The sequence below is a fragment of the Morus notabilis genome, unplaced genomic scaffold, assembly GCF_000414095.1.
Source record: "Morus notabilis unplaced genomic scaffold, ASM41409v2 Scaffold370, whole genome shotgun sequence".
Taxonomy (NCBI): Eukaryota; Viridiplantae; Streptophyta; class Magnoliopsida; order Rosales; family Moraceae; genus Morus; species Morus notabilis.
Genome location: NW_010358187.1, coordinates 154,357 through 168,136, shown reverse-complemented (window position 1 = coordinate 168,136; position 13,780 = coordinate 154,357). Strand labels below are relative to the sequence as shown.

Below are 13,780 nucleotides of genomic sequence, written 5' to 3'. Positions count from 1 at the left end.
CCCAATTAGCAAAAATAGTGAAATTTTATATTGTATTCAAAACTAATATTAATTGACTACTTAATATCACTTATAGTTAAAATCATGCGAGCATATAATAAGAAAAACATAAATCTTCCAATTCTCCATAATAACTAACACACATAAAAATATGCAAATATCAAACATATATATGTCTTTTTTGAGGTTGAATGCCCAATGACGCTCCAAAGATCAAAATTAGTTTACAGTTGCTTTAACTTATTCACATAAAAAGAAAACATTTTATTAATAAAAAGAAAATTTATAGTATGGGCATGCCACAAGGAAATTCATGTTACCTTCCATTACATTTAAGGTGTTGAAGTTGTGAGAATTTTGAGATGAACCAGAAATGAGCTCATTAATATCCAAAGTCAAAACATCTTCAGTAATTTTATCCACAGCTTCACGAATCGATTTGTTATTTTCTATACATAATAGATAACTTATATGGTTAATACTTAAGATAACATAAGGTAAGACAGTAAATAAAAAAATAATAAATATACATTTATCTCCAAATAGTTGATCCCTAGTACAAACCAATACCTCAACTACGACAGCTTTAAATGAACTCCTATATTGATCCAATACTCGTCCTCCAACACTAAAGGCAGATGCAGATGTTACAGTGGATATTGGGATACTTAAGATATTGCTACAATGGAGTTGTCTGCAGACCTAGCGAACAAGCGGCGGTGGAGCACTTTGGAGAAGAGATAACGGTGGGTGAGAGAATGAGAGAAAGAGAAGTAGGGCGAGGGGAAGGACCGAAGGAGGGATTTTCTCTAAAAAAATATATATTATATGTATATATAAACTTGCTTAATAAACGGGCCGGGCCGGGCCGTGTCGGTCCGATAACAGTTCGTATAACTAAACGGTGTTAAACGGGCTGACACGAATCCAGCCCATTTATTTTCGTATTATTCGTGTCAGTCCATTAACGACCCAATTAATAATCGTGCAGTCTAAATTCATTTATCTCGTGTTGTTTTCGTATCGTTTCATCGTGTCGTGTCCGAAATTGCCGGCCTTAACTACAATATGCACACCTACTCCGCATCTATACATAGAAAAGGAGTGGGATTTTGGAGTGGTAGTTAGCTTCTTTTTTTTTTTTTTTTTTTGGGTACTTTCCACTTCCCTTCTTGCGTATGATTGTTGCTTCTTAGTTCTTGTGCATCAAGGCTGACGATGAACATTCTGGGGAGCAAACATCAAAAAATAGTTGATAATGAACATTCTAAACATTTAACAATATTAAATTCATACCAGAGTTAATGATATAGACTTTTAGAAAAATTTGACAAAAGATTTGTAAACGAATTATTATGAGAATGCTCGTCGATAAAAACCGTACGTAAACTTTCAAAGATTCTCATACATGTACGTAGGCTTGATGTTGCGAAGGTGGAGCTTGTAGATGGATTCTCAAGCAGTTTTTTTATTATTTTTATTTTCTTTAATGATGTAATACATATAGGCATGTTATTGATAAATGAATGCGTTTTTCTTTCCTATTTATTCGCGTGTTTGCTTATAAAGTTAGGAATAAGAAGTTATTTCCCCCCACTCCCCCGCGAAAAACAAAATATCAATAGATAACTTTCATACTTGATATTGTTTCCCCTTTTAATTGAATAAATATCAAATTTATTTATGGGATATTTATATCTTTATATTCTGTATTTTGAGTCTATTCAAAAACTATACTTTCAGTTTTCGATCTAATGATTAAATTTATTATATAAATCTATATTTTATCTTAGTCACAACTGATTTTAACTTTTAAAATGACGAAAAAGAGAAAAAAAATTAAAACTTTATAATATACAAAAAATAAAAAAAAACACTTATTTCAAGGGCACTGTAGGTTTAATTCTTTTTTTTTAAATTTTTTTTCACTTACCGTTTTTTATTGAAGAATATTTTAAGTATTTTTAAAATTGAAATCAAGAGTTGACTGTAAAAAGGCATAGATTATGTATTAAATTTAATTTATAGATATATATTTAATTAGATTAAAATTTAAAAGTATGGTTTTTAAATAAGCCCCGTTCACTTCGCTGATTCGAATTTACAATTCAAGTTTTTCTACAGTAAAAAGCTCTTACAAACAATCACATCTAATTTTTTTGCTACAGTAAAAAGCTCTCACATAAAGTCACATCTCAACTCGAATTAGAGAAGTTAACGGGAACACAGGATATAAAACAGTAAATATCTCTTTATTTATTTAGCCTTACCAAGCCAATGATTATTTAACTATACATAAAGACATTTTGATAATTAAATTATAAAATCAACTAAACAATCCGTAAGTTTAATATATAAACAGTACCATAACGGTAGTTAGATTGTTAATTTCAAACTCACACTTCCCAATAAATAAGTAAACCTTCAAAAAGAATCAATGATACTTCTTTTTATTCATTTTCTTTCTTTTTAAAATATATGCTACCTTTCCAATTACATTTCATTCCGGCTCGATAAAAATACTCATGTTTAACTATACAATGATAAAAGCACAAAATATAAAAACAAATTCAACAAAGAAGAATTTAGCCAAAACAAAAAACAATCAACAAAGAAGAAAAAGAAAACAAGGGGTATATTTATTGAAAGTCTACAAACTAGTAATCAATGAATCTAACGAGAACCACATACAAATACATATACATACATACATATATATATATATACACACACTGAAATTAAGACCATTATGTGAAAACTATTGGGTGTGTTTGGAACTCATTCTAAAATAATTTTATTTTTCATATGAAAATAGAAATAAAAACATTTTCAATCTCAGACAGAAATTATTTTTGAAAATGCGTTTAGTAATTTTGTCAAGAGATTGTTTTCAGTATAAAAAAATCTATTAATGTCTCTCTCTCTACTCGAGAGAGGAGAAAACAGAAATAAAAAATGAAAAACGACTAAAAGTCATTTTTCATTTCTCTCTCATTTTACACTAAACTAAGAAATCGTTTTCATTTCCGTTTTTTATTTTTAATTGTGTCAAACACCGTTTCTCTTCCGTTTTCATTTTTTCTTTCTCAAAAAACGTGAAAAATAAAAACAAAAACAACTCCAAACACAGTCATTATATTCTTACTTTAATCCAAATTATACACTGCAATGGAAGGGAAAAGACTCCCTATCCACAGTTCCCCATCTCTCTCGGCTACTTCGCTAAGTGGATGTTTAATTTATGAATTCAGAACTACGATTCAGAATCATTCTCGATTTACGTGTGTTTTTTATAAGAGAAAATACTGTAACGAGATATAAATCATGATTCGAATGATTATACGAATTCTCATACTAAACACCCCATAACTGATTTGACATATTTACCCCATTTGTCCTCTAATATTTTCAAAATCTTACCAACTGGGCTGTACTTGACAATATTTTCATAACTGATGAATGTGGGCAGAGATTGGGAGTACGATGTTCCTCATTTTTGGGTGAAAACCAGAAAGATGAGCGTAGATGGACCTACGACAGTGGATTGCAACCCAAAGTTCACCCTTCTCGTTGGTTCTAACATTCTCAGGAAATCCATGCAGAATTGCAAGTACCTCTGAAGTTCCTGCTCTCTCTCCTTTTAGCCTATATTTGCGTAACCTATATTATGAGTTAATATCATCAACAAATTAGGAAAATGATCACTAATTGTTGTTTTATTATTATTATACTGTTGAAATTGGGTTGTTCTTTTACATTTTTGAGTTAGGATGATTTGAGTGATGATCTTGAGTTGAGTTTGAGTTATAATTTAAATTGAAGTTGTAACTTGAGTTTGTGTTTGAATGTGCACATTTGAGTTATGATTTGAATTGAGAATCTTTTTGAGTTTGTGTTTGGAATGGTTAAAACTTAAATTTGTATTTAGATAGTTTTTATTAACGGTGATGAAAAATTTTAATAGGGTATATGGGTGAGGTTTTATTCGTCTTTTCGTTGTGAATGCATAGAAAAAAAATCATCTCAATCAGAATTAAAACAAAAAAGTTATGATATTTTTAAGAATAAAAAAAATACTGTTTATTAACTTGAGTTTGAGTTTATGAACTCGAATTAAAGGAAAAACTTGAACTCGAGTTTAGCTTTAAACTCGAGTTCAAACTCAAATTTTACAAAATAACATGAACTTGAATAAAGTTGCAACTCAAGTTTAAATTTTTTCTGAGTTTTGTTGAAAAAAACAACCCTTAGTGACTTGAGTTTTTATCCCTTACTCTTAATTAATATATTTTTAACTAATATAGTTATTTGATTAGAAATTAATGAGCCAATGTTTGTGGGTCAAGCATTAAAGGGGTACTATTAAAAGGCAAAAAAACAAAAATTCTACTCAAAATGATAAAAAATATTATTTATGTCATTCTATTTAAAAAATAAACAATTGTCATTCAATTAATAAAAAAAACAAATAATTACAATAGAACTTAATTATTTACAATGATATAAATAATAAGTCAGTGCAAAATTATGACAAATCATGTATTTTTTTTTTGTTTCCTTTTCACTTTAAATAAACATGTTGGGTCATGCTCAGTCATTTACGTTTTATATGACGTTAGTTTTGATCTGACCCTTTTATTCGTGAGTCGTATCTTTATCGTACTTGCATTTTGCATTTATCATACACTTTTCGTACATGCTAGCCAATTTGAAGCAATAATGAGAAAATAAAAATGAGACAAATATATCAAATCTTAACAAGATAAAGTGTATTATTAAAAAGAATGCCCTTAATAAAAATCTTATTGAGAAAAACTCAGCAAGATAAAATTTTCATAAAACTTGAAAAGAAAATATATAATAAAATAAAAGAGTAAACTCAATACAATAAAAAAAATTAACTCATTATGTAAATTAATTTATTTTTTAAACATATATGTATATATATATTTTAATTTTAGGATTTTATTTTTTGTCAGTCTAATAATTATACTTCCTTTTTTAGATTTTCCTTTATAAAACACGATAATTTTTTTAATGAGAATTTTTTAGTAAGGTTTGAAAAAAAAAAAAAAAAAAAAAAAAAAAAAAAAAAAACCCTACCTGCAAAGCATAAGTTTTAACCATCAAAATTTTCATCAAGTTGTGTTATATTATAATATTTTTTATAATTCATGCCCCAATCATTTTTTGAACGTGTTCATTATTATGACCCTGTTCGTACTCTTATTGCGCTCTTAATGTATTGTGCTCTTAGGGCTCGTTCGGTTCGCTAATTTGAGTTTTTAATTCGAGTTGAGATGTGATGTTATGTTAGAGCTTTTTACTGTAGCAAAAAGTTAGATGTGACTGTTTCTGAAAGCTTTTTACTGTAACAAAAAAATTAGATATGACTGTTTCTGAGAGTTTTTTACTGTAATAAAACTCAAATTTTAAACTTTAATTAGCGAAAAAAATGGGGTTTTAGCTTACTTCGTGCTTAAAAATTCCATCGTAACAAACCTATTTAATACACATGATGTGGGTTGGTAGCATTTAATAATCGTGCTAGGACCTGTTACTCCCATGACATGCACTTGTCGGCTCAAGAACACCCCCATATATCATCTACCTTTCTCCTACGGCTACTAGTTTTAAAGCTAAAAATTTCTAGAATTTTCAATGAAAATACTTTGTAGTGTTTTCTTTCAAGACTTTCTTTGGGGTCTCTGTAAAATTGGTTTTGAAATAGGTCAAGTGTTGGATTTTGTTAGATTTGAGAAATTGGTTATGAAATAGGTCTTGGGTAATATGGATTTTGTTAGATTTGCGTAATCGGTTGTTTTAGTGGCGGTAATTGGTTCATCAAAAATAGAATAAATTTTGTAGAATTCTCCCTAAATTATGTTACTTGTGTAAACATATGTATCTAATTTTAAAGGTCTTTGTAAAATTGGTTTTGAAATAGGTTAAGTGTTGGGTAATATGAACTTTGTTAAGATATGAGTAATTGGTTTTTCAGTGGCGGTAATTGATTTATTAAAATTAAAATAAAATTTGTAAATTCCCCGTAAATTATATTACTTGTGTCAACATATTTATACAACTATGAAATGTACCAATTATACTCCCTAATCCTCCGACAAAAGAAAGAAAGAAAGAAAGAAAAGTGTTTCACATCTTTAAAACACACTATTTTTTTTAGAGTTATTACTTGTTTAAGGTTTGGTATAATATTTAGGTGCTAATTAATTAATGAAAGCCAATACAATCCCTTAATTACGAAAAAGTTTGAGTGACGATGATGCTGATCTGTCCAATGAGTCTTCACAGAAAACAAAGGAGCCATCCTTGCTTACGGACACACCATTTGGGAACTGAAGATTCCTCGCAAGAACAGTTGTTTCCTTTGTCTCTGGATTGTACTTTAGAACCCTCCCACTCTCTTCTCCACCAAATATTACTTGCATAAAGTCTCTGCATCTCAATATATATTCGACAGTATACAAGTGTTAAAAGAGATTAAGACCTCGTTCATCTCAATAATTTTTTAAAAGTGTTTCACATCTTTGAAACACACTATTTTTTTTTTTACAAGAGTACGAGTTATTGCTCGTTTTAGGTTTGGTATAATATTTAGGTTCTAATTAATTAATGAAAGCCAATACAATCCCTTAATTACGAAAAAGTTTGAGTGACGATGATGCTGATCTGTCCAATGAGTCTTCACAGAAAACAAAGGAACCATACTTGCTTACGGACTCACCATTTGGGAACTGAAGATTCCTCGCAAGAACAGTTGTTTCCTTTGTCTCTGGATTGTACTTTAGAACCCTCCCACTCTCTTCTCCATCAAATATTACTTGCATAAAGTCTCTGCGTCTCAATATATATTCGACAGTATACAAGTGTTAAAAGAGATTAAGACCTCGTTCATCTCAATAATTTTTGAAAAGTGTTTCACATCTTTGAAACACACTATTTTTTTTTTTTACAAGAGTACGAGTTATTGCTCGTTTTAGGTTTGGTATAATATTTAGGTTCTAATTAATTTATGAAAGCCAATACAATCCCTTAATTACGAAAAAGTTTGAGTGACGATGATGCTGATCTGTCCAATGAGTCTTCACAGAAAACAAAGGAGCCATCCTTGCTTACGGACACACCATTTGGGAACTGAAGATTCCTCGCAAGAACAGTTGTTTCCTTTGTCTCTGGCTTGTACTTTAGAACCCTCCCACTCTCTTCTCCACCAAATATTACTTGCATAAAGTCTATGCATCTCAATAAATATTCGACAGTATACAAGTATTAAAAAGAGATTAAGACCTCGTTCATCTCAATAATTTTTTAAAAGTGTTTCACATCTTTGAAATACACTAATTTTTTTACGAGAGTACGAGTTATTACTCGTTTTAGGTTTGGTATAATATTTAGGTTCTAATTAATTAATGAAAGCCAATACAATCCCTTAATGATTAACTAGTATAATGATTTAACTAGTACAGTTAAAAGTTCTCAGAAATAATCACATTTAAATTTTTATGAATTCGAGAAGTGAAGAGATAAGAAAAGACTAGTAGATTGGGAGAGAATCGTGAATTAGTGACTTTTGTTTATGAAATTTGTTTTCAAAATAATTTTGAAAACGAGGATATTTTGTTTTCTGAAATTTAAATAAATTTGATAACAATTTAAAAACATATAAAACATACATAGAGTCAAGCAACATGATTTGTCGGTTGGTTTTCCTTTTTTTTTATTTAAAAAAACAAACAAAAAATTGTTCAAAAAAGTGCTACTGAACAAACCCTAATTTAGGACTAATTAATTAAAATGACAAAATAATAATTAATTAATAACATATTTCCATTCTTAATAATAATTAATTAATTAATTAATTAATCACTTCTTTTCTCATCTACCTATTTTCACAATAAATATATGTGAAAAAGTCATTCGAGCTAAGTTTCATAATTTTCTTATGCCGTAAAGTCAATAACGAAAATTTTTATAAAAAAAAAAAAGGACAAATTTAGAAACAACCCTTTAATCTCCTTAAACCCACCTGCCCTAACCACCTCTCTCTCTTCTCTTTCTCACTCTACTTCCTCTATTTCTCTGTTGCCCTAACCCGTTAGGATTATTGTCTCAATGGAAAAGAAGAAGAGTTAGTCAATCACAAAGAAAGGCTTTTTCTCTAATGGCATGGAGGTTTTAGCCCATGTCTGTGCTTATGCTCTCAACCGAGCACTGCATTACAAGGATAAAGAACCCTATCAAGTTCTATACTTGGTTGATTCTTTGAAATACACAGACCCTGTACTCAATATTCCCAAGAAAATGCAGACTTCTGATGGCCGGCACCGCCGCTGCTCCCTACTGAAACTTTACTCTCAAGTAAATCCTAAAGGGTTGTATTTAAATTTGTCTCTTTTTTTGAAAATTTGCGTTATTAATTTTTGAAAAGTGTTTCACATCATTGAAACGCTATTTTTTTTATGAGAGCACGAGTTATTACTTGTTTGGGGTTTGGTACAATATTTAGGTGCTAATTAATTAATGAAAGCCAATACAATCCCTTAATGATTTAACTAGTACAATTAAAAGCTCTCAGAAATAATCACATATAACTTTTTATGAATTCGAGGAGTGAAGGGATAAGAAAAGACTAGTAGATTGGGAGAGAATCGTGAATTCGTGGCTTTTGTTTATGAAATTTGTTTTCAAAATAATTTTGAAAACAAGGATATTTTGTTTTCTAAAACTTAAATAAATTTGATAACAATTTAAAAACATATAAAACATAAATAGAGTCAAAGAACATGTTTTGTGGAGTTTTTTCTCCTTTTTTATTTAAAAAACAAAAAAAAATGTTTAAAAAGGTGCTACCGAACAATCCTAATTTAGGACCAATTAATTAAAATGACAAAATAATAATTAATTAATAATATATTTACATTCTTAATAATAATAAGTAATTAATTAATTAATCACTTTTTTCTCATCTATGTATTTCCACTATTAACATATGTGAAAAAGTCATTCTAAGAGCTAAGTTTCTATATTTCCTTATGCCATAAAATCAATAACACAAATTTATAAAAAAAAAAAAGGCAAATTTAGAAACAACTCTTTAATCTCCTTAAACCCACCTGCCCTAACCACCTCTCTCTCTCTTCTCTTTCTCTCTCTACTTCCTCCGTTTCTCTGTTGCCCTAACCCGTTAGGATTATTGTTTCAATGGAGAAGAATAAGAGTTGGTCAATCACAGAGAAAGGCTTTTTCTAAAATGGCATGGAGGTTTTAGCCCATGTCTGTGCTTATGCTCTCAACCGAGCACTGCATTACAAGGATAAAGAACCCTATCAAGTTCTATACTTGGTTGATTCTTTGAAATACACAGACCCTGTACTCAATATTCCCAAGAAAATGCAGACTTCTGATGGCCGGCACCGCCGCTGCTCCCTACTGAAACTTTACTCTCAAGTAAATCCTAAAGGGTTGTATTTAAATTTGCCTTTTTTTTTTTTTTTGAAAATTTATGTTATTAATTTTACGGCATAAGGAAATTAGAAAACTTAGCTCTTAGAATGGCTCTTTCCCATATATTTATTCTGAAAATACGTAGATGAAAAAATATGTGACTAATTAATTAATTAATTAATATTAAGAATGGAAATATATTATTAATTAATTACTATTTTCCTATTTTAATTAATTAGTTTTAGATTAGAGTCTGGTCAGTATCACGTTTTTAAACATTTTTTTACATAAAAAAGGAAAATAACTCCACAAAACATGTTCCTTGACTCTATTTTTTATGTTTTTAAATTGTTATCAAATTTATTTAAATTTCAAAAACAAAACATCCTTGTTTTCAAAATTATTTTGAAAACAAATTTCATAAACAAAAGTCACGAATTCATGATTTTCCCCCAATCTATTACTCTTTTCTTATCCTTTCATTTTACTAATTCGATGCCAAATGTTGAAACCTCCTAATTATAAGTCATTTATTTATAGGGAGTTTTATTGCGGGAAATATCTATTAACATTAACCCAAGAATTATTTTTTATTTTTATTTTTTGTAGCTTATGATAAAATTAGAAAGGACTCATGACTTCAATCAAAAGGAGAAACAAATGCAAAATAATATCAGGGACAACTATAACAAATTTTTAAACAATATAAAATAATTAAAAGGGAAGTACAGGAAAAAAAAAAAAAAAAAAAAGAACTACCAATAGTGAACATCTCAAAATGTGATGTAATTGTTCCATTAACTATTCCAATCAAAGTTTATAATATAAGCTTACCTCCTCTGGTAAATGGTGCTGCTGTCTGTGAAATAGACATTTCCATATTCATCAATGTCCAAATCACTAGTAAACCTTGTGATTGGTGTTGCCAAACCATCTTGTGGGCCCACTTTGAGATGTGTTCGTTCTTCAAGTAAATTATTGGAATCCAATAAAAAAAAGTACCATTAATCGCAACATGACATTTTTCTAACTATTGGATCAAATTTAGGTAGAAAGTTTTAATAGACATATCAAATTAAAATTACATTATATTAATTAAAACATAATAACTTAGCGAAATCTGAAAACCATTAAAAGCTAGAAAACTGTACATATCATTAATAATTTCATTGCTTTTTTTTTTCCCCCCAATCAAGTGACACAAAAAACTGGCCTATTTGGGGAAGCATAAGCGAAGGTGGACCAAGATGAACCATTAAAGTAGAGAATTCTCCCATCAGCAACGCCGGTGTAGGGCCCGCGGCCGCGGAGGTCGAAGGCGATGCTCTGCGGGCCCTGGAGCTCGTTTTGGAACCGAATCTCCGACTTCCGCAGCAAATTGTCGACGTCTCTTTCGACCGGAAGAAGTGACCGCGACAAGAATTCGACCTTGTGAGCTTTGAATTCTGGATAGCCCGCGAATCGGGCTTTGCTGAAAAGGGTCTATTCCGCAGTACAAAGTTATCACGATTACGATGGCAGAGAGAATCCCGTTTCGCTGTAGCATGATCACATTCGGTTACCACCAGTAACCTTACGTCTTTTAGCGAAGGATATTCGTCACAGGGAAAGGCGAGACCTGAGAGTTGTATACTATTTGCTTCCCGTAAAACGTTACTGTTTTTAGACGTAGTGGAGAGAAATCACGATACTCTTTTTGAAAAATTCTAGAATAGGATTATTATTTTATTTATCCCATTTAAAGCATCAAATTTTTACTCTTTATTTTTAATTAATATTTTTATCAATATAATTATTTAATTAAAAATAAAAAATAATAATTTAAACCAATATATTTAAAAATATTTATCTCATTTTCTCGTTATTTTTTATGTATGATTATCATTTTAGTGATCAAATTCATAGTATTTTGAGATTCGGGAAGAGAATTTCCAATTTGCATGAGCATTTGGATTCTAGCTACTTCAAGTTTCAAAGAGGTGGCATGTGGAAGAATATTGTACGCGCATGTGTTTTCAAAGAATCACAACTGTAATGTTTTCTGCGACGCAGAAAAAGGCTTGCCTTCACCGGAACGCGTGTCGTATAGTGTGAATTACAGTGAAAAGAAAGATTTTTGTTTTTCTATTTTCTGATGATGTTTTGGATAATTATGAAATAAAATTGTGCTTGGGGAATGGTGTAAATACAGAAGACTTCTCGATTATAATTCTGATGCAGTATAAAGGCAGGATTCAACTATCTTGAAATGGTTAATGCCAACAACATTAAAAGAATACTGTTTATGCACGATTTTCTAAGGAAGTTGTAAACTTGAAAGAAGTATGATCTAAAATTTGATGCTTGCCTAGGACGAAGGGAAAGAAAATAGGCTAATATAAAAAGTTTAAAAAAGTATATAGGTTAATTTTTAGTTATAAAAATTAATAGACTATAATTTGTTAAGTTATGATTCATAATTAAATAAATTATGGATAAATTTGTCAAGTTATGGTTCATAGCCACACAAATTATGGACATACTGTTATGGACAAGTTATTGTCTATAAATCACGGTTTTTATCCATAATTTGTCAAGTTATGGTTCATAACCAGACAAGTTATGGACGAAAATAATAATTTAGTCTATTTATTAACTTATGTAAACTATTGGTATATTAATTTTAATTTATCTTAAGTCTTGTCATATTTCTCTCTTTCTTCCTACGATAAATGGTGATCAAATGATCCAATGGGCCTCTCTTCATGGATTATTTAGCATAAAGAGGTGGTAATCTTAATAAATATTCCTTAAAAAAGTTGGTTAGAATTTTTATTTTTTATTATTGATTCATAACATTTTTCATTAAATAATTATATTAATAAAAATATATTTATTAAGAATAAGATATAAAAGTCTAGATTCATACACTTTTAAAAATAAATTATGTAATTTTCTCTAAAGAAATAGCCAATCCATTGGGTTCTAGCCTCTCTTCATGGACCATTTAGCATAAAGAAAAAGCCAATCCATTGGGTTCTAGCCCATCTCCAATCATTATAGATAAATTTAGGTTGTATGCCGCAAACTCATATTGGATTTATGTTACAACTTGTATGCCACATTGATTCGTTTAGAGAAAATCGGTGAATTTACTTTTTAAATGTATTATTCTGAGATTTTTATCCTTTACTCATTATTAATATCCTTTTGACTAATATAGATCTTTGATTAAAGAGTATTAATCAAGAGTAAGAGGTGAAAATTCAAGACATCTTAAGAGTATTGTTGTAGTACGCTCTGGTTGTCAATAAGGGAGAAGATCGAGATATTTGTTAATACAATAAATAGTTTGTAGATTATCAATAATAATCTATTAGATTACTCTTTGGTGACTGACGCTAGCGTAATCTGGTAGATTACTCTCTGGTTTATCATCGATAATCTAACAGATTACTCTTCCTCGACCGGTGATAATTGGTTCCAACACAGCTGTTAGACTACCTATAATAATCTAATAGATTATCTATTTGACTTGTGGAGCTGGATGTATACTTATTAGGTCTATTTATTAACTAATTATAAAGAGAAAATGAGATAAATATCATCTTAAAGTATATCAGTCTGAATTTTTATCTTTTATTTTTAATTAATATTCTTTTTAATTAAATACTATATTATTCAAAAAGGTATTAACTTTTATATTTAATTAATATTCTTTTTAATTAAATATTATATTATTCAAAAAGGTATTAATTAAGAATAAGGGATTGAAATGTAGAGATAAGTTCCACAGTTTTCTCAATTATAAACCTCGTCCTTTTTGTTTTTTTGTTGACGTACGACCGATTTTGTTGTGTGGTATAAATCCAAACTCCATTCGGAGTACCAGAAATCCAAACATGAATGCCACTTGTAATATTCCTCAAGTTAGTTCATTAATTGTTGATTAACCTTTTTTCTTTTTTCCTGTTTGCCTCTTTATATTTATCTTAGCACGCTTTTATTTGAGAGCTAAAACTAGAGTAAACACGTCAAGATAATATTACAACAAATACGTTGCATGTGTAAATTCTCTAGTAAATTCATATAATTAATCTCTAATGTTAGGTAATTTTGTGTTGGAATAATACCGACATTTGTGTTGGAATAATACCGAAAATGTCGTGGTGTATTGATTTTTTTTTTTTTTTACTTTTTTGTTAATAAAAAAGGAGAGAATAATTTTAATAAACTTCTTTAAAGTTGCCACACACTAAAAAATATCCCACGAACTCCACACAATTTATTATATAAAAAAAATTACAAAAGTTTAAGAGAAAGGCAAAATAATAAT

General features: G+C 29.4%; 1 pseudogene; it reads right to left on the bottom strand.

Annotated features, from left to right (window-relative positions):
• Positions 1-3,146: 3,146 nt before the first annotated feature.
• On the bottom strand, positions 3,147-13,583 carry LOC21400159 (annotated as a pseudogene).
• Between the last annotated feature and the right edge of the window lie 197 nt (positions 13,584-13,780).